Raw genomic sequence first — 25,034 nt, 5'->3', positions numbered from 1 at the left:
TTAAATAACATCGGGGACAGGCTACAACCCTGTCTCACTCCCTTCCCAACCACTGCTTCCCTTTCATGCCCCTCGACTCTTGTAACTGCCATCTGGTTTCTGTACAAATTGTAAATAGCCTTTTGCTCCCTGTATTTTAACCCTGCCACCTTTAGAATTTGAAGAGAGTATTCCAGTCAACATTGTCAAAAGCTTTCTCTAAGTCCACAAATGCTAGAAACATAGGTTTGCCTTTCCTTAATCTTTCTTCTAAGATAAGTCGTAAGGTTGGTATTGCCTCACGTGTTCCAACATTTCTACAGAATCCAAACTGATCTTCCCCGAGGTCGGCTTCTACCAGTTTTTCAATTCGTCTGTAAAGAATTCGCGTTAGTATTTGGCAGCTATGACTTATTAAACTGATAGTTCGGTAATTTTCACATCTGTCAACACCAGCTTTCTTTGGGATTGGAATTATTATATTCTTCTTGAAGTCTGATGGTATTTCGCCTGTTTCATACATCTTGCTCACCAGATGGTAGTTTTGTCAGGACTGGCTCTCCCAAGGCCGTCAGTAGTTCCAATGGAATGTTGTCTACTGCGGGGGCCTTGTTTCGACTCAGGTCTTTCAGTGCTCTGTCAAACTCTTCACACAGTATCGTATCTCCCATTTCATCTTCATCTACATCCTCTTCTATTTCTATAACATTGCCCTCAAGTACATCACCCTTGTATAGACCCTCTATATACTTCCACTTTTCTGCTTTCCCTTCTTTGCTTACAAGGGAACCTCCCCATCGCACCCCCCTCAGATTTAGTTATAAGTTGGCACAGTGGATAGGCCTTGAAAAACTGAACACAGATCAATTGATAAAACAGGAAGAAGTTGGGTGGAACTGTGAAAAAATAAGCAAAATATACAAACTGATTAGTTCATGGGTAGATAGGAAACATGAAGGACACAAGGACAGCACTAGCGCCGTGGTCTCGTGGTAACGTGCGCAGCTGAGGAACCAAAGGTCCTTGGTTCAAATCTTCCAACGAGTAAAAACATTAATTTTTTATTTTCAGTTTATGTGGCACTCTTATGTTTTCATCACTTTTTTGGGACTGATTATCACATCCACAAGAAAACCTAAATCAGATCACATCCACAAGAAAACCTAAATCGGGCAAGGTAGAAGAATCTTGTTACCCATTCGCCAAGTGTACAAGTTAGGTAGGTCGACAACATATTCCTGTCATGTGACGCACATGCCGTCACCAGTGTCGTATAGAATATATCAGATGTGTTTTCCTGTGGAGGAATCGGTTGACCTATGACCTTGCGATCAAATGTTTTCGGTTCCGTTTGAAGAGGCACGTCCTTTCGTCTACTAATCGCACGGTTTTGCGATGCGGTCGCAAAACACAGACACTAAACTTATTACAGTGAACAGAGACTTTAATGAACGAGCAGACAGATAATAACTATGCAAAAATAAAGAAAGTAAAATTTTCACTCGTAGGAAGACTTGAACCAAGGACCTCTCCTTCTGCATCTGCTAACGCTACCACGCGACCACGGCACTTCTGACCTCACATTTTCCTTTATGTTGCCTATGTAGCCCATGGACTACTCAGTTTGCCAAGTTATAACTAAATCTGAGGGGGGTGCGATGGGGAGGTTCCCTTGTTAGAACTGGCTTTCTATCTGAGGTCTTGATATTCATACAAGTGGCTCTTTTCTCCAAAGGTCTCTTTAATTTTCCTGTAGGCAGGATCTATCTTACCCTTAGTGAGATAAGCCTCTACATCCTTACATTTGTCCTCTAGCCACCCCTGCTTAGCCATTTTGCATTTCCTGTCGATCTCATTTTTGAGATGTTTATATTCCTTTTTGCCTGCTTCATTTACTGCATTTTTATATTTTCTCCTTTCATCAATTCAATTCAATATTTCTTCTGTTACCCAAGGGTTTCTACTAGCCCTAATCTTTTTACCTACTTGATCCTCTGCTGCCTTCACTATTTCATTCCTCAAAGCTACACATTCTTCTACTGTATTTCTTTCCCCAATTCCTGTCAATTGTTCCCTTATGCTTTCCCTGAAACTCTGTACAACCTCTGGTTTAGTCAGTTTATCCAGGTCCCATCCCCTTAAATTCCCACCTTTCTACAGTTTCTTCCGTTTTAATCTACAGTTCATAACCAATAGATTGTGGTCAGTCCACATCTGCCCCTGGAAATGTCTTACAATTTAAAACCTGGTTCCTAAATCTGTCTTACCATTATATAATCTACTGTATTTACTCGAATCCAAGCTGCACTTTTTTTCCGGTTTTTGTAATCCAAAAAACTGCCTGCGGCTTAGAATCGAGTGCAAAGTAAGCGGAAGTTCTGAAAAATGTTGGTAGGTGCTGCCACAACTAACTTCTGCTGTCGAATATATGTAGCACTACACAGGCATGCTTTACAGGCACAAAGATAAATACTGGCGCCAAAACCTCCGCGTCAGTAAATAAATTTAAAAAAAAGTGGAAGACGAGCTTTTTTTCTCCGCCCCGAGTTTCGACCACTGCATTTTCATACATTATCCAACAAAGTAAATACATATTCCGTATTGTTCATCTTCGAATATAGCAGCATTTCAATGTACTACGAAAATCTGACTGGCAAGACTGTTTGGGATGTTTGTCAATATGGCCAACTCTACGTTCTGAATTTTTTCCTACCTGCGAGAAGAGATGGTTGCTAATAGGAACTTTTATGAATTGTTAATCACATGCAGTATTCTCTTCACCATAAGAATAATACGAATATAAACATTTTGCCATGTATTCTTTGCTGTTGCTATCTCATTTAAATCCTGTCTGCCTAATAAACTACGAAACTAGAGTGAGACAACAGCAAACGCGGAAGAATATACATATCGTGTCATGTTTATATTCGTCTTATTCTTATGCCTAATAGTAATACAGTCAGAAATGAAGCACGGCAATTGAGTAGATTTTTAAATCTAAGATGTCTCTAATTTCTGTGCAGAATGTAACGTACTAAAGAGGCGGCTGCAAAGATTTTCAAACGGAGAAATTTTTTCGCTAAACTCTCGTTCAGAACATCTTCTATCATACGCAGTCTATTATTTGGTGCTTGTTGATCATTATCAAAGAAAGCATCAGTGCAAGTAACAACAAATAGTAGTCTCTTGCCATTGTTTCGCTAATGAGACGATTCCTCTTTTTTTTTTTTATTGTAAGCAGCGGTAGCGCGCACAAAAACAAGCCATGCCGCGAGCGGCGACAGGTCATAAACACTCATTATCAGAATGCAACAAACAATGCATGACACAGTACAGTAATGCATTTTCAGCTTAGAATAACTCAAACACCTATAACAAAGAGAACGGCACTTACCAGATCAAAGAAAAATAAGCAATCAATTCAAACCAGACGAAGCTCGTGAAAAAGGAAGGGTACGCCTGACACATAGCAATGGCTACCTGGTAAAGCTTAACTGCTAAGCTTACGACTCGAACCAAACTACTGTAGCTGTATCGTCATTCATTCGACCTAAATTGTCTCATATTACAACGAACCAACTTTGTTTCGATTTGGAGGTGCGCCCGAAAACTTTTCTCTCCCTTTGAATTTCGAGCCTCAAATTTCAGGTGCGGCTTAGATTCGGGAAATTTTTTTTCCCTTGATTTCAAGTCTCATTTTTCAGGTGTGGCTTAGATTTGAGTGCGGCTTAGATTCGAGTAAATACGGTATCTGATAACTTCTAGTATCTCCAGGATTCTTTCATGTATACAACCTTCTGTCATGATTCTTAAACCAAGTGTTAGTTATGATTGTTATGCTCTATGCAAAATTCTACCAGGCGGCTTCCTCTTTCATTTCTTAGCCCCAATCCATATTCACCTACTATGTTTCCTTCTCTCCCTTTTCCTACACTCGAATTCCAGTCACCCATGACTATTAAATTTTCGTCTCCCTTCACAATCTGAATAATTTCTTTTATTTCATCATAAATTTCTTCGTCATCTGCAGAGCTAGTTGGCATATAAACTTGTACTACTGTAGTAGGCATGGGCTTCGTGTCTATCTTGGCCACAATAATGGGTTCACAATGCTGTTTGTAGTAGCTTACCGGCACTCCTATTTTTTTACTCATTATTAAATCTACTCCTGCATTACCCCTATTTGATTTTGTATTTATAACCCTGTATTCACCTGACCAGAAGTCTTGTTCCTCCTGCCACCGAACTTCACTAATTCCCACTATATCTAACTTTAACCTATCCATTTCCCTTTTTAAATTTTCTAACCTACCTGCCCGATTAAGGGATCTGACATTCCACACTCCGGTCCGTAGAACGCGTTTTCTTTTTCCTGATAAAGACGTCCTCTTGAGTAGTCCCCGCCCAGAGATCCGAATGGGGGACTATTTTACATCCGGAATATTTTACCCAAGAGGACACCATCATTTATCCATACAGTAAAGCTGCATGCCCTTGCTTTCAGCCATTCGCAGTACCAGCACAGCAAGGCCTTTTTGGTTAATGTTGCAAGGTCAGGTCAGTCAATCATCCCGACTGTTACGCCTGCAACTACCGAAAATGCTGCTGCCCCTCTTCAGGAACCAAACGTTTGTCTGGCCTGTCAACAGATGCCCCTCCGTTGTGGTTGCACCTACGGTACGGCCATCTGTACCGCTGAGGCACGCAAGCCTCCCCACCAACGGCAAAGTCCATAGTTCATGGGGAAGGTAAGGAGTATCATATTACAAGTAGGTAAAATGACTTCAGAAATCAGTGAATATATTACTCCAACAGATTCAATCTCTTTTTTTTATAATTATGTAGCAACATGGGTTGCAATGTATTCCAAACACATTTTAACAAAAGAATAAGAGGGGCAAATAAGCTTACTACCTAAACCAATAAATATCGTTTAACTTGATAAGTAGGTATCTTATTTATTAATACAAATTTTTTACCCCGAACTCCAAAACAATTACCAAAAACTACTTTAAGCGACACCAAATTTAACAATTTGTCGGTAGAGGACCCCAACTCTCCTTTCGTTAAGCCATATTCCATTGCCCTAATCCCCCTCCCCTTGACTGACTTCTAGAATTGCCCTGGGAGGAAATATAAACAGTGTAGGTTTGCTTTATAAAAGGTGTTTTATAAATGGAAGAGAAGTAGAAATAGCTCTGTGTTCTATAATTTGAAGCAAAATTAGGCAGAAGCTGGAAAGTCTCCTTTTTTCCCCCAGGACATTGCTTGCTGTTAATGGAAATATATTTAGAATGTTAGACTGTAAATAAATATTCATTATTTTTGGAAGGGATATTGCATTATAATTACAATATTGTCAATGCATTTAATGCTCTATAGGACAACATGTGTAAATATTTTTTGTCTTGTTGTATGTAATGTTTTAGCTTTTCTTTTAGTTCACTGCACAACTGGGACATTATCTGTAGAGAATTTAGTTTGTTAGGAACATCAGTTAATGTTTCATCTTGTCATGGGCAACAGAATGCTGATTGCTGTCAGACTTTTCACCAGATTAGTACTCCTGTGAAATTCGTACTGGTAAATGAAGTGAATGACAATAGCGTGCGTTTGTGCTAAGTTTGAGTCACTGTAGGCATTATTATTGAGACAGTTGTTACCTTTTGCATAGTAATTGCACCAAATTGTGCTGTCTGTAATTTGCCAGACAAACTTTACTACCTTCACAAACAGATACAATCATGCACACAGCCTACAGAGAATACTCCTTCACACAGGTGATTCTTTATACCGAATAACTTGTCATAAGCTTGTGACAGTGGCAACAGATAAATTGTGTACACTTGCAACATTGTTAGTGTTCTGATATTGTGTGCATTGTACTGATGGTAAGCGAGAAGTTCTGAGTGCTTTACTCGTGAAGCATAAAATAAACTTGCTTATGTCATGACATGGTGCACAAAATATTTTGCTATTCTCTAGCGGAGTTGGCATAAGAAGGTGTTAGATAGTAGCATTGGGCTGGGGCTGAAAGCTTCACGCACTTGCGTCAACCAGTCACGTAATGTGATTTTGTACACATCTTTGACAATGTCTGTGTTGTAATTCTACAGACAGCTATTGGTTTTTGCCTGCAGTTGAAGTGATGAATGGCAACAGTGATGCCAGTTGACAGGGACCCATGTAACCTTCACTCAGTGTAGCCATTGGATCACAGACTCCTGTGTTGTCGCATACTCTTTTATATTATGATCACATGGGTTGATGGCATGGATCCAAAATGTTTCACACAACCATCTCCACAGACTGCCAACAGCCAGTGGAATTCTCCTGGGCCTAGAGGAAGCTTGGCAGTATGACAGGTTTTTGTGCCACCCTTCTGTGCCCTTAGGTGTATCTACTTTCTTTTTCATTCTTACCATTTTGAGCTGAATGAACTGCCTTCCGCTCTCCTGTAATGTGTGTGCTTGCAGATCTGTAATACCGTACACTGCACAAAAAAGAAATCATGTCACGTGGTTCCTTCCTAGACTGAAATTAGGAAAATTCTATACTGAATAGATAGTGCTTTATAGGTTTGTCCATTGTCATTTGTTGCTAATGCTTCTGGGTGTTACGCTAAGTAGTTTTGGTGTTTAGTAGTTCTTTCCCTTTTGGGTATAAAATGGGGAAAAAACCCTGCTGAACACCTAAAAGAATACCATTAATCACACTGAAAAAACCTGAGATATCTAAGGTTAGATTCCCAGTGACTGTCTTAAATTTTCTGGCATGAGATAAATCTGGAGTGGGATATCTACATCTAATACATATTTGATGTCTACTAAGAGAAAATTGCAGGCCTGGAAGCATGTTTCATGAAAGGAACTACAGTGTTTCAGCTAACAATCATTTATTCAAGCTTTAAATATTAATCTTCACATTATTAATTGCATTTGTGTGTAAACTGTGCCCTGCTAGTTACTTTATCAAGTACAATAGAGACTTGATTAACTTGACTAATTGTTGTAACAAGTCATTTGGATAACTGAAAATCTAGATAATTGCCTGTATGAAGAAAAGAGATTTTTGTAGAATTACTTCTAGAAAGATAACGTATGCTGCGTGCATATGATTATTTTCAGGTACATTGCTCTGATTCTTTCTAGGATTAGAACATATTTGTTGTTTATTGAAAACAACAAAAACAAATTAAACTTGTTAAAATAAACCAAAAAGAGAATTTATTAGGAGATTTAGACTCACACTTCTGTACATACATACATACATACATATTTTCTTAAAATTACTAATTTACAGCAACCTTTCTTATGAAATGCCCAAAAAGTCACATAGGACAGTCGCCGTAGTTCAATTTAGTTTAATTTATTTGGAAATGTCATTTGACGTATACATTTTTTCTCTACATTGCTGCTGCATCATCAGTTCATTTTAATTGTAGTAAACTCACTTATCACACTGTTTGTCAAACAATCTGAAAGTGATTTCCAGGGTTTAAAATGCTTCAAAATGACTTGGCCCTGTATCGTTTTCTGCACCTACATTTTCTTCTGTTTCATTGTCTTGCATTTATTGCTGGTCCTTTGCTGCAATATGCCTTCAACAATGCCATCATTTCACATGTTTCAAAAACCTTGGTCTCAAGTTAGCCACTCTTTCATATCATTGGCATCACATTTCTGGCATATTTGTATGTTTGTCATTAATTCATCTATATCCTCAAAAACAAATCATCCATATTGGTTATTGAATTTATGTTTTGAGCATTGTTTGGTCTTATTTTTAATCAAATACCTGCATCTACAACCATGTAACAACACTCCTTTAAATCATTTGACTCAAAAATGATAAAACGACTTCTTAATTTTCTTAAACAGATACCATATTTACTCGAACCAAAGCTGCACATTTTTTCTGGTTTTTGTAATCCAAAAAACCGCTTGCGGCTTATAATCGAGTGCAAAGTAAACAGAAGTTCTGAAAAATGTTGGTAGGTGCTGCCAAAACTAACTTCTGCCGTCGAATGTATGTAGCGCTACACAGGCATCACAAAGATAAATACTGGCGCCAAAACCTCTGCGTCAGTAAATAAATTTAAAAAAAAAGTGGAAGAAGAGATTTTTTCTCCGCTCCGAATTTCGACCACTGCATTTTCATAAATTATCCAACGAAGTAAATATGAATTCCATATTGTTCATCTTCGAATGTAGCAGCATTTCAGTGTACTACGAAAATGTGACTGGCAAGACTGTTTGGCGTGTTTGTCAATATGGCCAACTCTACTTTCTGAATTTCTTCCTACCTATGAGAAGAGATGGTTGCTAATAGGAACTTTTATGAATTGTGAATCACATGCAGTATTCTCGTCACCATAAGAATAATACGAATATAAACATTCTGCCATGTATTCTTTCGTGTTTGCTGCTATCTCATTTAAATCCTGCCTGCCTAATAAACTACGGAACTAGTGAGACAACAGCAAATGTGGACGAATGTCATGTCATGTTTATATTTGTATTATTCTTATGCGTAATAGTGATAGTCAGAAATGAAGCACGGCAATTGACTAGATTTTTAAATCTAAGATGACTAATTTCTGTGCAGAATGTAATGTACTAAAGAGATGTCTGCAAAGATTTTCAAACGGAGAAAAATTTTCGCTAAACTCTTGTTCAGAACATCTTCTATCATACGCAGTCTATTATTTGGTTCTTGTTGATCATTATCAAAGAAAGCAGCAATGTAAGTAACAACAAATAGCAGTCTTTTGCCATTGTTTCGCTAATAAGACGATTCCCCTCTCACAAAAGCAAGCCATGCCGCGAGCGGCGACAGGCCGTAAACACTCATTGTCAGAATGTGACAATGCATGACACAGTACAGTAATGCATTTTCAGCTTAGAGTGACGTAAACACCTATAACAAAGAGAACGGCATTTATCAGATCAAGAAAAATAAGCAATCGATTCAAACCGGACGGAGTGCCTGACGCATAGCAATGGCTACCTGGTAAAGCTTAACTGCTAAGCTTAAGACTTGAACCAAACTACCGTAGCTGTATCGTCATTCATTCGACCTACATTGTCTCATATTACAACGGACCAACTTTATTTCGATTTGGAAGTGCGGCCTAAAACTTTTATCTCTCCTTGAAATTAGTCTCAAATTTCAGGTGCGGCTTAGATTCGGGAAAATTTTTTTCCCTTGATTTAGTCTCATTTTTCAGGTGTGGCTAAGATTTGAGTGCGGCTTAGATTCGAGTAAATACAGTAATAATCAACATAAAAACTGTTTTCTATAGTCATTTTAATGTTTAAAAATGTTTGATCCATTGGTTGTAGCAAGGATATGAGGTAATATTTTACTGTAAATAATCAATCTTATCTATAACAGTTAAGCTGAAGAATGGATTGATGCATTATCTAGTAAAATTAGGACCTTCTCTTGTTTCATTTTAAAAATTTTCGTGCTTCAGGGATAAGTTTTCATACCAATGAATGAATAAGCCAATGAATATTTTGGACTTCATCCATGTCTGTTTTTTTCTTTTTATAAATTAAGTGCATTGTTGTGATTTGTGTATCTCAGGTTTTTGGATTTGCTGATGAGGAGCAAAGGGATTTAATGGGTCCCTCTTGCATTTGTGCAAACTAATATTGTCACTTGCTCTCTGCTTTATATCCTTTCTTGCTAAGAAGCTAAGGATTTTCACAGTAATGATTTACAATGTACTCAAACCTTATTAGTACTTCTTTTCTAAAACCATCTTTAGAACAACTTACTGCCTCTACGTCAGCTGACATGTTCTTCACCAAGTAATTCCAGTTTGCGAATTCCATGACAAGGTTTAAATCTCTAAAACTATTTAAGTTGCAACAAAAGATTCATTGCCACCAATTTTTTTAACTGTAATGCCTTTTCACAGAGCAAAGGACCAGATATTGGTTGTTCTGGTGATCGTTTTTGTAAAAAACAATAGAAAACTTCTATCAAAAGTTGGTTTCTCAATTTCTTCACCACTTTTCAATGGTTATTCCCATGTTCACCATAAAGTTTGCAGGCACACTTCAAAATGAATTGGTATTCTTAATATTGTTGATTGTAGAAGTACTTACACCATACTTATTGGCTAACTTATGAGCAGATTCTCCATTTTTGGCAGCCGTCTAACTCTTAAAATAATTAAATGCACGCTATCTAACTCAATCAAAAATGTGGAGCACAGATTGTTGGTGGATAATGCCAGTGAGATGTCTGTGCATGAATGGACTAGACTACTTATTTACTCGTGGTTGACAATGTAAATAATTGTGGATCTGTATCACTGAGATATGGATAACAATCTCCACTCTAGTTATAATTGAAAACGCAGGGGTTAAAGGAAGATGAAAGTCAAAGAATTAAAAGGGAAAACTCATCACAACTACACTCAGTAAAAGTAATGCCTACTGCTTTTCCTGGTATTGAATATATTTTCTTGATTTTTTTTTAATACAGGCATTTCTATTTATATTGGTTTAAGTGAAAGCAATTGTTTTGTGTGGGTGATAGTAAAGAAATGGAAAAATAGACATTTGAAATGATCTGATTGCTACACTCACTAGGCAGTATTACTAACTACTGTCTACTGGTTGATTTGATTTGAATATTTTCTCAAAGAGAGCAGCATTATTTACTTGCTACAATGTTTCGAAAATTTTGGTTTTTTCTCAAGCAAGAAAAATTTCCACCTCGAAAAATTGTGAAAAGATGTTACCTCTAAGTAGTAAGTATTTTGCCTGATCCTTCATCTTTCGACTTTCTTGTTCTGAACTGTTAGAATTGGGAATATTTCAGATCAATGATTTTTATACGGAGCTGATAATTATAACCATTTTGGAACTTCATATAGCACTTCAGGAGCCATTAACATATAGATGTAGTGTATTACGGTCCATTTTTTTTAAATGAGTACTCACGCAATTGAGTACTACCTCCAACTCATTGTAACAGCAGGTTATACTTCGTCCCTGTGCATGTGGGTTTTCATCCTTATCCAGCTGAACTAGTGCTGTACCCCAAAAGACCTCATTATTATGTTATGCCCCTTTTTTATGTCTTGGACAGAGACTTCTGCGTGTTACTGCCGGTGAGATATAATTTGGTGTCATTAAGTCATTGAGTTGTACTAAAGAACTTACATACATCACCTGACATTTATTGATTCTGTTCCAGATATATTAAATAACTTTGTGGTGCACTTTTCTATTTGAACTCAAAATTCTAGGTGAGAGGCAGGGTTTTGTAATGATCCCATGGATTCTAATGCAGGAAGCCATAATTTCTGTGAAAACTGGTGGATGCTCATTGAATTCTATAAGGAAACACACATGGTCCTGTTGATTGGCTATTTCAGAAGAATGAGGTAATGAAAGCAGCAGCTTGTAGCTCAGATAAAATTTACTCTGTGATTGAATGTTCGTTGCAAGGGCAATGTTGCTGGCTGGTACACAGCATGCCATGTGTCAATGCATTTAATGTAAACCTGTTTGACTCCTTATTCTCTGCACTTTGTAATGTGTTTTGCCTGACAAGGTTCTAAGGTTCTTCATGTCTCTAAAATGGTAACACAGTGAGTGCACAAAGCACAAGAAAAAACTGAAATTGGCAGATGAGTGGTCCCTTCCATTCAACTTGCTGAAACATCAACCACAGTTATTTTAATCGGCGCATAGAAGTTATACTTCTTTAAAGCCGGAGTATTTGTTAATGTAACAACAATAAATATTTATTTCGATAATTTCCTCGACAAGTTTTTATTGTCTTTATTTCTAATTTTCCCGCTGTATTTGAAAAATTTTGAATGGACTTTCATACTTGTGAACTGACTTTTATTGCATAGTTTTTGTGAATCACTCATTCATTGTCGGGACACTGTTATTACAAAGTAATCCTTAAAATTTGTGATTTGTAACACTGTTTAGTTGCTAGTGTTAAATTATTGGTGAAATTCTTTGATAACTGAATGACATCAAAATATAATAGCAAATACTTTTTTGCTGTTACCAAATGAAATAAAGAAACTTCATTTAATGTAGTGTCTGTTGGAAAGTTACGTTTAAGGAAACAAGCCATGATTTTTGTACTCTACACTACCCTTAGTAAAACCTTAGATCTTGAACAAGACTTTATTTTGTAGTTTGATAAAAACATATGGTGACAGATATGTTGAAAGCATCAAGATGCTGCTTGTGTTGGTTGTAAAAATTGGAGATGTAATGCATTCGTGGATGCAGCATCTTGTTAGGTAAGTACTTAAAATTGTAATACTGACACTAGTTGGTGAGAGAATTTCAATTGAATAAAGCTTCTTGCAGCATCCAATTTTAAATGTAGCAGATCAGCAAAAAAATTCTCATTTGTGTTGAATAACTTGCACAAAATTTGCTGGGGAAAGTGAGAGATGGTACAACACAGGAGAGCATGCTATATATTAAAAACGTGAGTGGATGAAATGAGGTAATATCTCAAAGCAATTGATGCTGTTCACTATTATGTGCAAAGATACCATCAGTGTCACTAAGGGGGAATGATTTCCGTATATTGCTTATGTCTCCATATGCCTGCCTGAGTGCAACCTCATGCTTTTACCGGTAACGTACCATTTGATAAAACATTGGTCTGTTTCTCCATAAACCGATCACTGATGGCATTTGCACCATTAAGAAAGTTTAACACATTTTTGTAATAAGTGGCTTCTGGAGAGTTTGGCAGCTGTAAAAGTTTGATCACCTCTTGACAGTTACCAGGGCAGCTAGGGAAATACATTAGGTTTGGCTGAGTCATCAGTAGGTTCTGAGTTCAGCAGCCCCTATTATTTAATTTCTTAGGCATACTGCAGTAATCATTGTTTAGTACCGGTGGAGCATTGGACACGTGCATTTGACAGCATAATAAAAATTATAAAAAAAGTTTAGTGAAATGATTTGTCTAAAATCAATAAATAAAACACATGAAACATTTTATGTGAATTTGAATGATGCTTGAAATCATGTAGAGCAATTCAAACACTGAACCAAAGATGTGGTTGATATTGCTTTGGAAAATCGTGTATTTAAATATTTAAAATCATAAACAAAGAACTGTAGCAGCTGGAATGTTCATACATTAGATCTTGTCACATGTGTTCTTTTCTGATATTTGAAAAATTTTCTGTTGAAAAATCTGAGACACTGAAAAGTTGGTGAACTTCATTATTCCTTGGATAGTGATAGAAAAGTCAGGGCCAGTTGGTGAACTTCATTATTCCTTGGATAGTGATAGAAAAGTCAGGGCCACTGAAGACCAGACTGCATAGTCTACATAATCCACCTGAAAATTATCGTTTAGTTCTCTTCAGAATTCTTTGATTTTACGTTAAACTTGAAAGCTTAAGTTCTCAATCGGCACCTAATTCGCTGTTAAAGCTTCGTTTAAAGGTCTGATGTGTTTCTAATCTGTTTTATTTCTTACATTTTTGCAAATTATTTCACAGAACATACTTTTCAATTTTTTGCAATTTTTATGTTTTGTTCAGAAAGCATGAAAAATAAAAAAAATTCAATATCGATCAGTTTTGTATTATTAAAGAGTTTGTAGGTCAAGAGAAGGCAAATGAGGTATTAACCGAAATGTAAAGTTCAATTTTAAGCTTAGTTTTAAAGAGTACTGGAGGATTTTTGTCTGATGGATTTTTGTTAATTCCCCTGTTTACTGTCACCTAATTAAATCTTCTCCAGAATTAATTTTCTTTCTGCAGTGGAGTGTGCACTGATTGAAACTTTCTGGCAAATTAAAACTTTTTGCCATATTGGATATCAAGCCTTTTGTGGGCAAATTCTCATTTGCAGAGCTACTGATGCACAACTCCCACTCACAGCTTTACTTCCACGAATACCTTATCTGCTACCTTTCAAACTAACTCTTATGGAATTTAAGGTAGGATATGGAAGTTCTTGTGGAAGTAAAGCTCTGAGAGAGGATCATGAATTGTGCTTGGATAGCTCAGTCCGTATGCTACTTGTCGACAAAAGGCAAAGTTTTGAGTCCATCTGCCACGCACTATGACAGGCAGTTAGAATTTATTTGTTTGGCCAAACTGGATCTCGTGCTGGTCAATTTGATTAGCTATGAAAATTGTAGTGTACAATTTGTAGGGAGTCCACTCCTTTGCTCAAGGATTGAATTGCACAAAAAACTGCGCACTGCATCATGTAGCATTGGAAATCTGATAAAGGCAACTGATTTTGCTGTGTGAAGTTAAGAGTGGTAAAAGTATCTACATATTGGCACATCTGCGGCATAGTTGGTCTAATAGGCAACAGCCTGGGGACAAGCTTTGGTTTGTATCTAGTTAGCACAATTTTTTGTTATTCTATTAATTGGTTTAATCTGTAGAAATCACAAAGCTTATAGAACAGTTCAGTTATTAAGGTATTTTAGGCCCTCTAATAGGCACAGCATGTGACTTGTTTACCACTTGTGGGTCCAGAGGTGTTAAACATTGATGACAATCTGCAAGGAAGAGTATCTGGAGAGGTGGGGGTGCTAAATGTTGCTGCCACCTCCTCCCAGATAACTGGTGATATTCCTAGGCTCATCATGAGTTTTTGGCCCAGAATCAGGCCAGTTTCTCACATGGTCTACGTAGATTTGGTCCATGCATTTTCAGTATAGTTAAGGTGTGGTGCAGGAGAAGGCAAATCGAAGAGAAATCACATTTTGTTCTGCAAACCACTCCTGCACTGTAGCTGAGTAGTATTGGAGACTATACCTGCTGGAAACAGTTCACACACTCCTGGCACCATTCTATTACTCCCAAAATGGGAATACTGGGCTGTACAAAGTTGACCATCTATCCTGTGGAGCATTCAAAGCCCACACAACACATCTTGCCCGAAGCTACCAGACTCACGGACACTGCAAGATGTCCTATGGATTTATTAGGGGTCTGAATGGGAACCTTGGGCTCTTTTACTGGGCCATCATTCTCTTAGAGTGTAGATTCACAATACACTGTCCTCATTAAACACTAATTGATAGTAAATTTTCATCACAGAACCTCATCTTAATGGCCATGCATTTGCTAACAACTCTGGTCTCCCAAATTTGGAGCTGAACTGTGACCACAGACCCAGTAGTATGTTTCAACTGCCCTGTGTTTAAAAAAGGATTTTGCTGTGAGTTGTTGACAAGTTCATTATCCTTGACAGGGTTGTTACATCCAAGTCAAGTTCCCACACACCCACTGGATTCCCCATTGTCTTGATAAAGACACAGTGCACTTAGGAACACTATACCATGCCTGAGCCTCTGGCACCATTGAAGTCCTTTCTTTCACAAGAGCAATGACATGGTCACGAATAGCCTATGGATGAGGAGGCATGGTTCATTAATAATTTGACTTGACTGAAAGCAATGTGGTGTAGATATTTGACCTTTGTTGTATACTAAAATAGTATACTAAAATTGTCTACTATAGGACGAATGGTACTCTTGCTGACATAACTCTCAACACTGTCAGTCAGTTACCATATATCAGTGAAACCATTTGAATAGAGGTAGCAAATTTAAGTTTTTGTTTCTAGGGACGTCATTCTCCACCAGAAGATACTCTTATTTATAGCCAAAATTCTGTTGCACCTTGTGTGAAAATTAGGTGCACATCATCAAAGTGTTTCATATAATGCAGCAAATAGTTGAATCATAATAATTTGTCATATGGCAAAGAAAATAAATTCGCAAGGACTTGTACACAAGACTTCACACGTAAAACCTACCTTTCTTTCATAAAACTACAGTAACCGTTTATGAAGCTAATGGTAAGAGTTTTGTAAAGGATCATTATTCATTATCAACTTCATTTCCTTCAGAGTAATTTTCCTCAGATAACACACCCTTATGCCAGCACTTTTCTAATCTTGGAATTACTTCTGTAATTTGTTTTTCATTATGGTATTCAGCTCATGAGTGATTCTGTTTCTATCCCATCAATGGTGACAAAACAGATGTCCAACAATAGTTCTCCCCAGCCTCAGGAATAGAAAGAAATCGCAAGGGACCACACACGGCAAAAATGGTGGCTGAGGTGTGAGTGGGAGCATTATCTTGATGCAGTTTCCATGAATGGTTTTGCCACAATCCTGATCTTTTTTTATTGCTATCCAAGAAAACATTGAGAAGAACCTTCACATTTGACTGAACTACCTGATTTTTTTTTTCAGGCAGTTTCCATTGAGAAAGTTGGGTCTTGGTTTCAATGCCATACCCTTATACCCACAGTTACCTGTTGTAACCTTTAGAATTCCTGGATTGTTGTTCACTTCATTCAGCAATACCTGAGTGATGTCTGCAGGGGGGATGTTTCTGGTCGACATATAAAAATTTTGGAACAAACTTTTCCTGCTGCATGTCCAGAACATCTGAAAACATAGCTTTGCATGAGCTGAAGCATATGCTGACATTTTCAGCAGCCTCTCTGATGGTCATTTGATGATTTTCCAGAACCATTATCTTTACTTCTTGCCCATTGTAGTCAGTAATTGATTTGCTTCTCAATCACCTTTGAAACACTTGTACCACTGGAAAGCTTTTGTCTTGTAGTACATTCATTGAAAGCCAGTGAACATTTCAACTGTGATGCTTAACTTCATTCTATTTTTCAAGCAAAATTTAATACAAATTCTTTGCTCATTTTTCGAAAGTAAAAATTCAATGGGCACTCAAACACACACAACCTTTTTGGCTATCTACAATTAACTAAATATTCAAAGCAGCTGATAATGCAGATATACATCAAGAACAGGTGCACCAACAAAATATTTTTAAAAAATCAGATGTATAAAGCCCGCAGAATTAAATTCCTGTCTCTTTGATCACACCTTGTTTATCTTTTCAGTTAACATGGCAATATATCTATAGATGGCAGTATATCTATAGATAAATCATGATATTCTCATCTTGAGGTTGAAGCTCTTTTGTCTGTGTTCGCTTTAACAAAGGCGCTAAAGGTGGACCCCACACAAAAAGGTGTCACCATATTCTGTTTGCAGAAAAAAATTGTGCCTTCTTGGAACAGATCTGGTATACTGACAGTTTCCTGTAGTTTATGAAATTTTTGTGCTGTCAAGTGTACTACATGTCATTGTCGGGAATTGATACAAACCTTTTGTGTACCTTTTTGGATTGTCAGATTCTAAGATATTCCAATAATAGAACGTTAAAAGTAGGAGGCAGATAAATCAATGGCATGTGTTATCAAGTGCCAGAGCAATGATGAAAACTTTCATGCGTTCTTTCTGGCTGTATATAAATATGTGAAAGAACACATGACAGAAAATTAAGCACATGTGAGAGGAGCAGGCAACAAAGAAACTTCACAGGTTGACAGGTTATTTGATGTTGTTTCAGTGATTACAAAATCTTGGCAAAGAACTAAGTAGTATGAGCCCACTTATTAGTATGACATTGCACCTCTTCTGGTCTGGGCACATGTGTTGATTTGGTTAGGAAAGGTGTCAGAAACAATTGTAACCTCTCCTGAGGTGAACTGATCATTTAATCTCAGATGCTGGCACTGGAAAGATTGATGTATGAGCTAGTCCTAACATAATGCAGACCATTCATAGAATCATGCTGTTGAGCACTGGTACCTCTTTACTGTGGCGTGAGAGTCAGTAACACAGAAGACAGAAGATGGCAGTGATGTACTCTTGTACTGAGAGTTACCTCAGTCACTACCAAGGATGACCTGATGTCATACATAATGTGATGCCAGGAATAACACTGCTGTGCCTTTCCAAAACATTGGAAGAATAGGACTTCTCCACATGTCACCACCATGCTCCCAGATGGTCATCTGGGGTAGTGCAGAACCTTGAATCATCACAGAATACAGAACCCAGTGTACTGATGTTCATCAGCTGTCCAAACTTTCTGGTCATGACACCACTCCAAACACAGCCGTTTGTAATGTGGTGTTAATGGTGGTATGTGCACGGGGTGAAAAATCTGTCCGACTGCTGCTGGTTTCCAACCAATGACACAAGATGACACAGAATATTGCAAGGAGTCTATTACTTGTTCTTTGATGGCAGGTGCAAATGTGAAAAGTCAGGATTTGCTTGGTGCGCAATACGGCAATCCTCCCGTGTAATGGCCAGACATAATCAACTGGGTACTTGATAAGTACAGCTGATCACACTTTCCTATGTGGTCAGATATCAGGTCTCTATCACATCCAAATGCCCCAAAAATCTAGATATTGGAAGACTCAACCAGTCAGCCAAATGGAGATCCTTAATAATGACCACTTCACTGTCGAGTGCTGATAATGCTTGCCCACCAAAGTGTGCAGCATCTGTGTAGTTGTATTGATATCAGACCACATCGTGCAAATGCTTCAGTTTTTGTAATGCAGTGTATAATAAAGAGGGAATCTTAGAAGAAACAACAGGTAACTAATCGAAGTTATACTTAGAAAATGTGTTCAAAAATTTAAGTGTGCATATGTATCGCCTATCATTGTTGTAAAAGGGGATATTGTTGTAAAGAAGTGAAAAGTAATTTATTGAAGCAATGTCATCTAGCCTGCTTGTGGTGATGCTTAAGAGGCATAGTTATGGTGTAGTTATATACATTTTCTGAAATATCATTACAACTTTCTTGAAAGTTTAATGAAATGCTTTTGAGTTCTAACACTAGATTTCTTCTTTTTCCTGCACACACCACATTGGCGTTTGCGTTTTGATAGGAATGTATGCCTCTTTCATCTCTAATTGCAAACTTTGTATTAACAAGTGTTTATGTCTCAACATTTACACAAAGCTCAGTAGAACATTCATAGCAAAAGTAACAATTCCCTTTATGCTCTGCTGTCTTGATGCATGGTTGTGGCGAGACTTGTCAAGGCACCCAAGTAAAATACTGGTAAGTTACTGTGTCTTTTATAATCAAATTGCCAATAAAAACACCCTACTACTGATGCCTGGAAGCATTTCTGTATACCTCAATAGTGCACGATAGGAAGGGCTTAAGCATTAACAATCAAGACCAAAGGCAGTCTCAGGAATTGAATTTTAATTAGTGTCTTCATATTGCTGAACTTTAAGAAAGTATTGGATGGTACTTACATGAACCTAAAGTACTCTTAATACTTCCCCCATCCTTACATAATGTACGGTTTTGGAAATCATCTTTAAAGGTAAAGTGATTTGTTCATGGCCTGGGGACTGACGAGTTGCATAAAATCAAAGTAATTATTAGCTTTTCACTATAAATGTTTGTTTGTTAAAGGCTGCGGTAACTGATGTGATTTGTTACTTTCACAGTATCTTCTTTACAATAAAACGTCTTATAGTGAATAAATTATAAACCAAACTTTGTTCTGAGCATGTGTTGAATAGTGGGCAGAGATGTTTAAGAGGCAATAGTGGGATGAAAGGTGGTTAGGCTTCATAGAGCCATAAATTACTGTTTCCATTGAAATCTGGGCAAGACTCATTATAAGACTGTACTCTGTACTGTTCATTGCTGGAAATTTCCTGGCGGTTGATAGCACAGCTTGGTGATTAAACATTTAAAAAGCCTGATTTGCTTGGCATAATGACTTCAAGGATGGTCGTAAATGGACAGGAAATAAAATCTATGAAAGTCTTCCAAAGACAATTGCTAACACCATTCATTATCTCATTAATGGAAATACTTACATTTTTGAATTTTTTTCTCGTCGCTGATTTGAAGTTGTAGGAACTCAAATGGAGTGGCATTTTTGTATATAAATTTCTTTTCTTGAATGTCACTCTGTATAATTGTGATCTTTGGGTAAGGTTAAGAATTCCTTGTTGCAGTAATTGGTGCAGCCAACTAATACAAGAAATCACCATTGAGAGCAATACCACCTCAGTATTGCAGTTCTCATTTGTCTGAAACGGGAAGAATGAAATGGCTTCTATTTGGCCATCTTCCATCTTATCATACTTATTTCTCAGTGATTTTCATCTCTTTGGATGTGAAGAGTTACCAGCTGTGGAAGAATTTGCACAATTTGTTGCTTTAATGGTAAGGGTAAGAGCTTCAAAAAGCCATTAAAGTTTTAAGTGCATTTTGAAAGCTATTACATAAAAAAGTGATGCTCAATTGCTTATGTTGTAATATCAAATGTCATGTTCAAATTATTAACAATGAGATGATGTCCACTTTGCCTCTCACCAAGTCCTGAAGCAGGGAAGAGAATTTAAGAACTTTCAGAAAAAAATGTGGTCTGCGAACCAACAGTACCACAAACACAGTGTATCACAACACAGTAACTATCTACTGCATTGTAGTTAAGCAGTGTTGTAGTTTTGTCCTGAATTTAGAGTATTTTGGAAAATATAAGTCCCATGTTCATCATAGCCATCATACAATACATGGGGAGCTTGTCATGTAAAACAAGCACTAAAAGAACAAGTCAGCAATGCTTTGGCACAGGTTTCGTAAACTTTTAGTTAAATACTATTGAACTAATTAATGTTTCCAGTTATCTTCATAAAGCTTTTGTATGCTGTGATGTGCTTTGGGAGCCACAATTTGGAATAGTTGTTGAATGTTGTTTTAAAGAATAGGGATCTAAACTGCATATTTTGATGAGTGTAAGAAACTAATAAAAAATAAGCTTCACTCCCCAGGTCAGTTGTGTATTGAAGTAGTTGCTGACACGTCACTGTCAGACAACCCTGGAGCTCCTTACCTACTACTGTGTTAATTGTCCGTGGGTTCATAGAGTTGTGTGTGATAAAGGGTTTAAGCCTAGTGGCTTGAGATGGTGCTTCAGGGAACAGTAACAACTAAAAGGGCAAAATAAAGCTGCTGCTCCTGAATGTGTAAACAGTCAGAAGCATAATGAGACAATCTTGTATCAGGCAATACTTTATAGTACAGTAAAGATGTTATTATGTGTTAAGATGTGATTATACAACTGCTGGAAAAAGGCATGCATGTAGGCTTCAGTGTTAAAAACTATAGTGGAGGTAAAATGATAAAGTGCAAATAGCTGCCTTTAGTGGAACATTGAACTCTAAATGTATTAGGATACTGTAAGATAGGTTTGTCAAACAATGTCATTACTTGTTCTGAATACAATTGGTGCTATAAACACAGGAATAGTCGTTATGTAGCACTTCTTCTGTCTCCTTAACAAAAGTTAAAGTTGGTTGTGTAACAATACATTTTACATCTGGAATAATGTTCTATTATCTTTACCACCTCCCCCCCCCCCCCCCCTTTCGCTTTCACAAACGCAGTCCAACTCCCACTTTGCCACCACCTCCTACAGGCAGGTGACAGGAAGTAACTGGATGTGTGTGTTGCCCACACTAAAGTTAAACAAAACTTAATCAGAAAGCATATTTTGGATGCAGGTAAAACAAGACTTTGTTAGAGGTGCACAAAATAGTTTAAATGATGATCCTTAACAAAGGTTGGCACTATTTATTCTGGTCCCTCTAGAGACCTTAACTTACTACAATACAAAGTGAATTTTGCTACAAACTGGATCATTTTTTAAATATTTGTCGTGCACAGCACAATTATTCAAATATATACCATTAGCTTTAAAAGGACAAGTGGACACTATTGTATTCCTGAATGTGCCCTCTAGATCCAATTATCAAATAAAATCTCTGTTGATGACAAAGAACTATGAGAACACTGAAACAGATGTGATATTGTATCACAAAAGTTTCAAATATGATCAGTGTGTAAATGGCCTGACAGCTGTTTTTCACTTGCAGCCACCACAGAACTGGATCTGGGATTTCCATGTCAGTATGCCAAGGTTTCATCTCTATGATATGTACACATGGCATTTGTGGTGAACACCCTGCTGTCCCCATCGATGTTCTGTGGGAGGAAGAGTGTTACCTATGATCTGGTGAAGTGTAGAATAATTTTAATGCATCTCCAAATTTGACTAAGCTGTTTTAACACTGGTTATAGCCTCATTTACATCTCAATGTGATTTGCAGTTGTCTGATTGAATGGGTTGTGAAAATGCCAGCAAGCATACATGAGACTAAACTTGACAAAACGATGGGGGTATTGCTCATCCTTGTGTGCAAGTCTCATACTTTTGTATCTGGGCTTTGGACCTAACTAGCACTGGCCAAGTTAGAAATACATATTTGTGTTCATAAGTTTGAACTTTTTGCTACTACTACTACTATTACATTTCACAGGAAATATAAAATTTATATATAAAAACGAAGATGAGGTGACTTACCGAACGAAAGCGTTGGCAGGTCGATAGACACACAAACATACACACAAAATTCAAGCTTTCGCAACAAACTGTTGCCTCATCAGGAAAGAGGGAAGGAGAGGGGAAGATGAAAGGAAGTGGGTTTTAAGGGAGAGGGTAAGGAGTCATTCCAATCCCGGGAGCGGAAAGACTTACCTTAGGGGGAAAAAAGGACAGGTATACACTCGCACACACGCACATATCCATCCACACATACAGACACAAGCAGACGTATTTCAGAAAGAGGAAAATAAGACGACAGAAAAGATTTCGAAGTGAAACAGTGACAATAACAAACGTAATTGTTGGATTCAAATTAATGATATCATTATAATAGAAGGAAACATTCCACGTGGGAAAAATTATATATAAAAACAAAGATGAGGACAGGTATACACTCGCACACACGCACATATCCATCCACACATACAGACACAAGCAGACATATGTCTGCTTGTGTCTGTATGTGTGGATGGATATGTGCGTGTGTGCGAGTGTATACCTGTCCTTTTTTCCCCCTAAGGTAAGTCTTTCCGCTCCCGGGATTGGAATGACTCCTTACCCTCTCCCTTAAAACCCACTTCCTTTCGTCTTCCCCTCTCCTTCCCTCTTTCCTGATGAGGCAACAGTTTGTTGCGAAAGCTTGAATTTTGTGTGTATGTTTGTGTTTGTTTGTGTGTCTATCGACCTGCCAACGCTTTCGTTCGGTAAGTCACCTCATCTTTGTTTTTATATATAATTTTTCCCACGTGGAATGTTTCCTTCTATTATAATGATATAGAAATATAAAATTTTACTTACTAAAGGCAAATACATGTTACTAAATCTCCAATCTGAAAATGAATATCCAGTGATGCTCAACAGTGGGCGCCTGATTGGTATTCATTTTTATTTTATATCTGTCATTACTTTATTGAAAGATCTGTACTTTCGTCATAAAGTGCCAGTCTAGAAAGTCAACATTTGACTGCAATTGATCGTGGCAATAAATGTGTGTTTATGTATGACTTCACTCAAAACACGTTGTCGAAAATGAAAGAATGGAAATTGATTAGTTGAGTAAGATTTTGTAATCCAGCATTTATAAGACTGAAAAGCTTACAAATTGTGGTATATTTTGGAGGGGAGCTCAGTGCACAATCCTGCATCTTACTTTTTCCCATGGAAAGTAATATCTTTCCTAATTATTTAGTTTTGTACACACAGTGCATCTTCAATATCGTATTCACCCTGTTTCTGTATTGAAAAATTTGGGAATTTTACATACCAAATGTTTTAGATCTCTATCACTCCATCTCAGAATACACTAAACATCCTGATTAATTTTGTTGTGTATATTTGTCCCTGCTGATTCTATGGACAACTTCCTCATTTCATGTCTAATCAGTCTATATAATTTTCAGCATCATTTTATAGCACATCTCACACTTTCATATCTCTTCTAGTTGTTCCACAGTCCAAGATTCATACCCGTGCAATGCTGTGCTCTAGATGTGCATTCTCGTAAATTGCTTCCTCAAATTAATGCCAGCATTTGATTTCTTTTGGTCAGGAATTCTCTCTTCGCCTATGGTAACTGCTTATGTCTACCTCATTTCTGGAGTTTGGCTTGCTTCCGAGCTAGCAGAACAGCTTTGCTTTATGGTCCCTAGTTTTAATGTTGAGTTTATCACTGATCTCATTTCTCCTACTCCTTGTTACTTTCCGCTTTCTTCAGTTTACTCTCAATCCATAATGTGTGCTCATTAGACTGTTCCAACAGATCCTGCAATTTTTCCCCACTTTCACTGAGATTGCAGTGTCAGTGAATTTTATCATTGAATTCCTTTCACCCTGAATTTTAATGCCACTCTTGAGCTTCCCTTTTATTTTCGTATTTGCTTATTTGATGTACAGGTATGTTGATATATTGCAGTTATTGGGAGGAAACCATTGCAGATGGTAGTGTTGGAACTGAAAGGAGCCACACAGCTTAGAGGAGTGAAAATTAACAAACCAGAAACTAAATATATGAAATTACTTGGATAATTGGTCAGCAGCAGGTTTTAATTTAGGGCATGTAGCACATTTTGAATACCTAGGAGCTAATGTTAAAAAAGTGAATTCCATGTCAATTGAAATAAAAACTTGCATTTTGGTGTAAAAGGGCAGTGCAATGGCAAAGCTGCCATTTGTACTCAGGTGATTCATGTGAAAAGGTTTCTGACATGACTGTGACTGCACAATGGGAATTAAGACTGGACACAGTATGGTAGTGGGAGCTAGACTCTTGGGACATACATTTTGGAAATAGTTTTAGGGAATTCAGTATTCAATGATCCACAGTGTCAAGAGTGTGCTGAGAATACCAAATTTCAGGTATTACCTCTCATCACAACTGAACGCAGTGGCAAACAGCCTTCACTAAACAACCAATAGCAGTGGCATTTGCATAGAAATGTCAGTGCTATCAGACAAGCAACACTTCGTGAAATAACTGCAGAAATCAGTGTGGGATATATGACGAACGTATCTGTTAGGACAGTGGTGTGAAATTTGGTGTGTATGGGCTATGGCAGCAGATGAGTGATGTGAATGCCTTTGCTAAAGCATGAAACAATCTACAGTGCCTCTTCTGGGCTCAAGACCATGTTGGTTGACCCTAGACAACTGGAAAACCAGGCCTGGTCAGACGAATCCAGATTTCAGCTGGTAAGAGCTGATGATGGGGTTCAAGTGTAGCATGGATCCAAGTAATCAATAAGGCACTGTGCGAGCT

General features: G+C 37.5%; 1 long non-coding RNA gene across 2 annotated transcripts in view; it reads left to right on the top strand.

Moving 5' to 3' along the window:
- Positions 1–25,034, top strand: part of LOC124796226 — a 56,034-nt gene that overhangs the window by 15,279 nt on the left and 15,721 nt on the right. Inside the window, exons 4-5 of one of the 2 annotated variants that reach the window (XR_007016731.1) lie at positions 11,249–11,386; positions 19,848–20,058. This is a non-coding gene — a long non-coding RNA (uncharacterized LOC124796226). Of the gene's footprint in view, positions 1–11,248; positions 11,854–19,847; positions 20,059–25,034 lie in introns of those variants that run through there. The other variant, XR_007016730.1, reaches the window with a different exon arrangement.

The sequence above is a fragment of the Schistocerca piceifrons genome, chromosome 1 (assembly GCF_021461385.2).
Source record: "Schistocerca piceifrons isolate TAMUIC-IGC-003096 chromosome 1, iqSchPice1.1, whole genome shotgun sequence".
Lineage (NCBI taxonomy): Eukaryota > Metazoa > Arthropoda > Insecta > Orthoptera > Acrididae > Schistocerca > Schistocerca piceifrons.
This window is presented reverse-complemented; position numbering and strand designations above follow the sequence as displayed.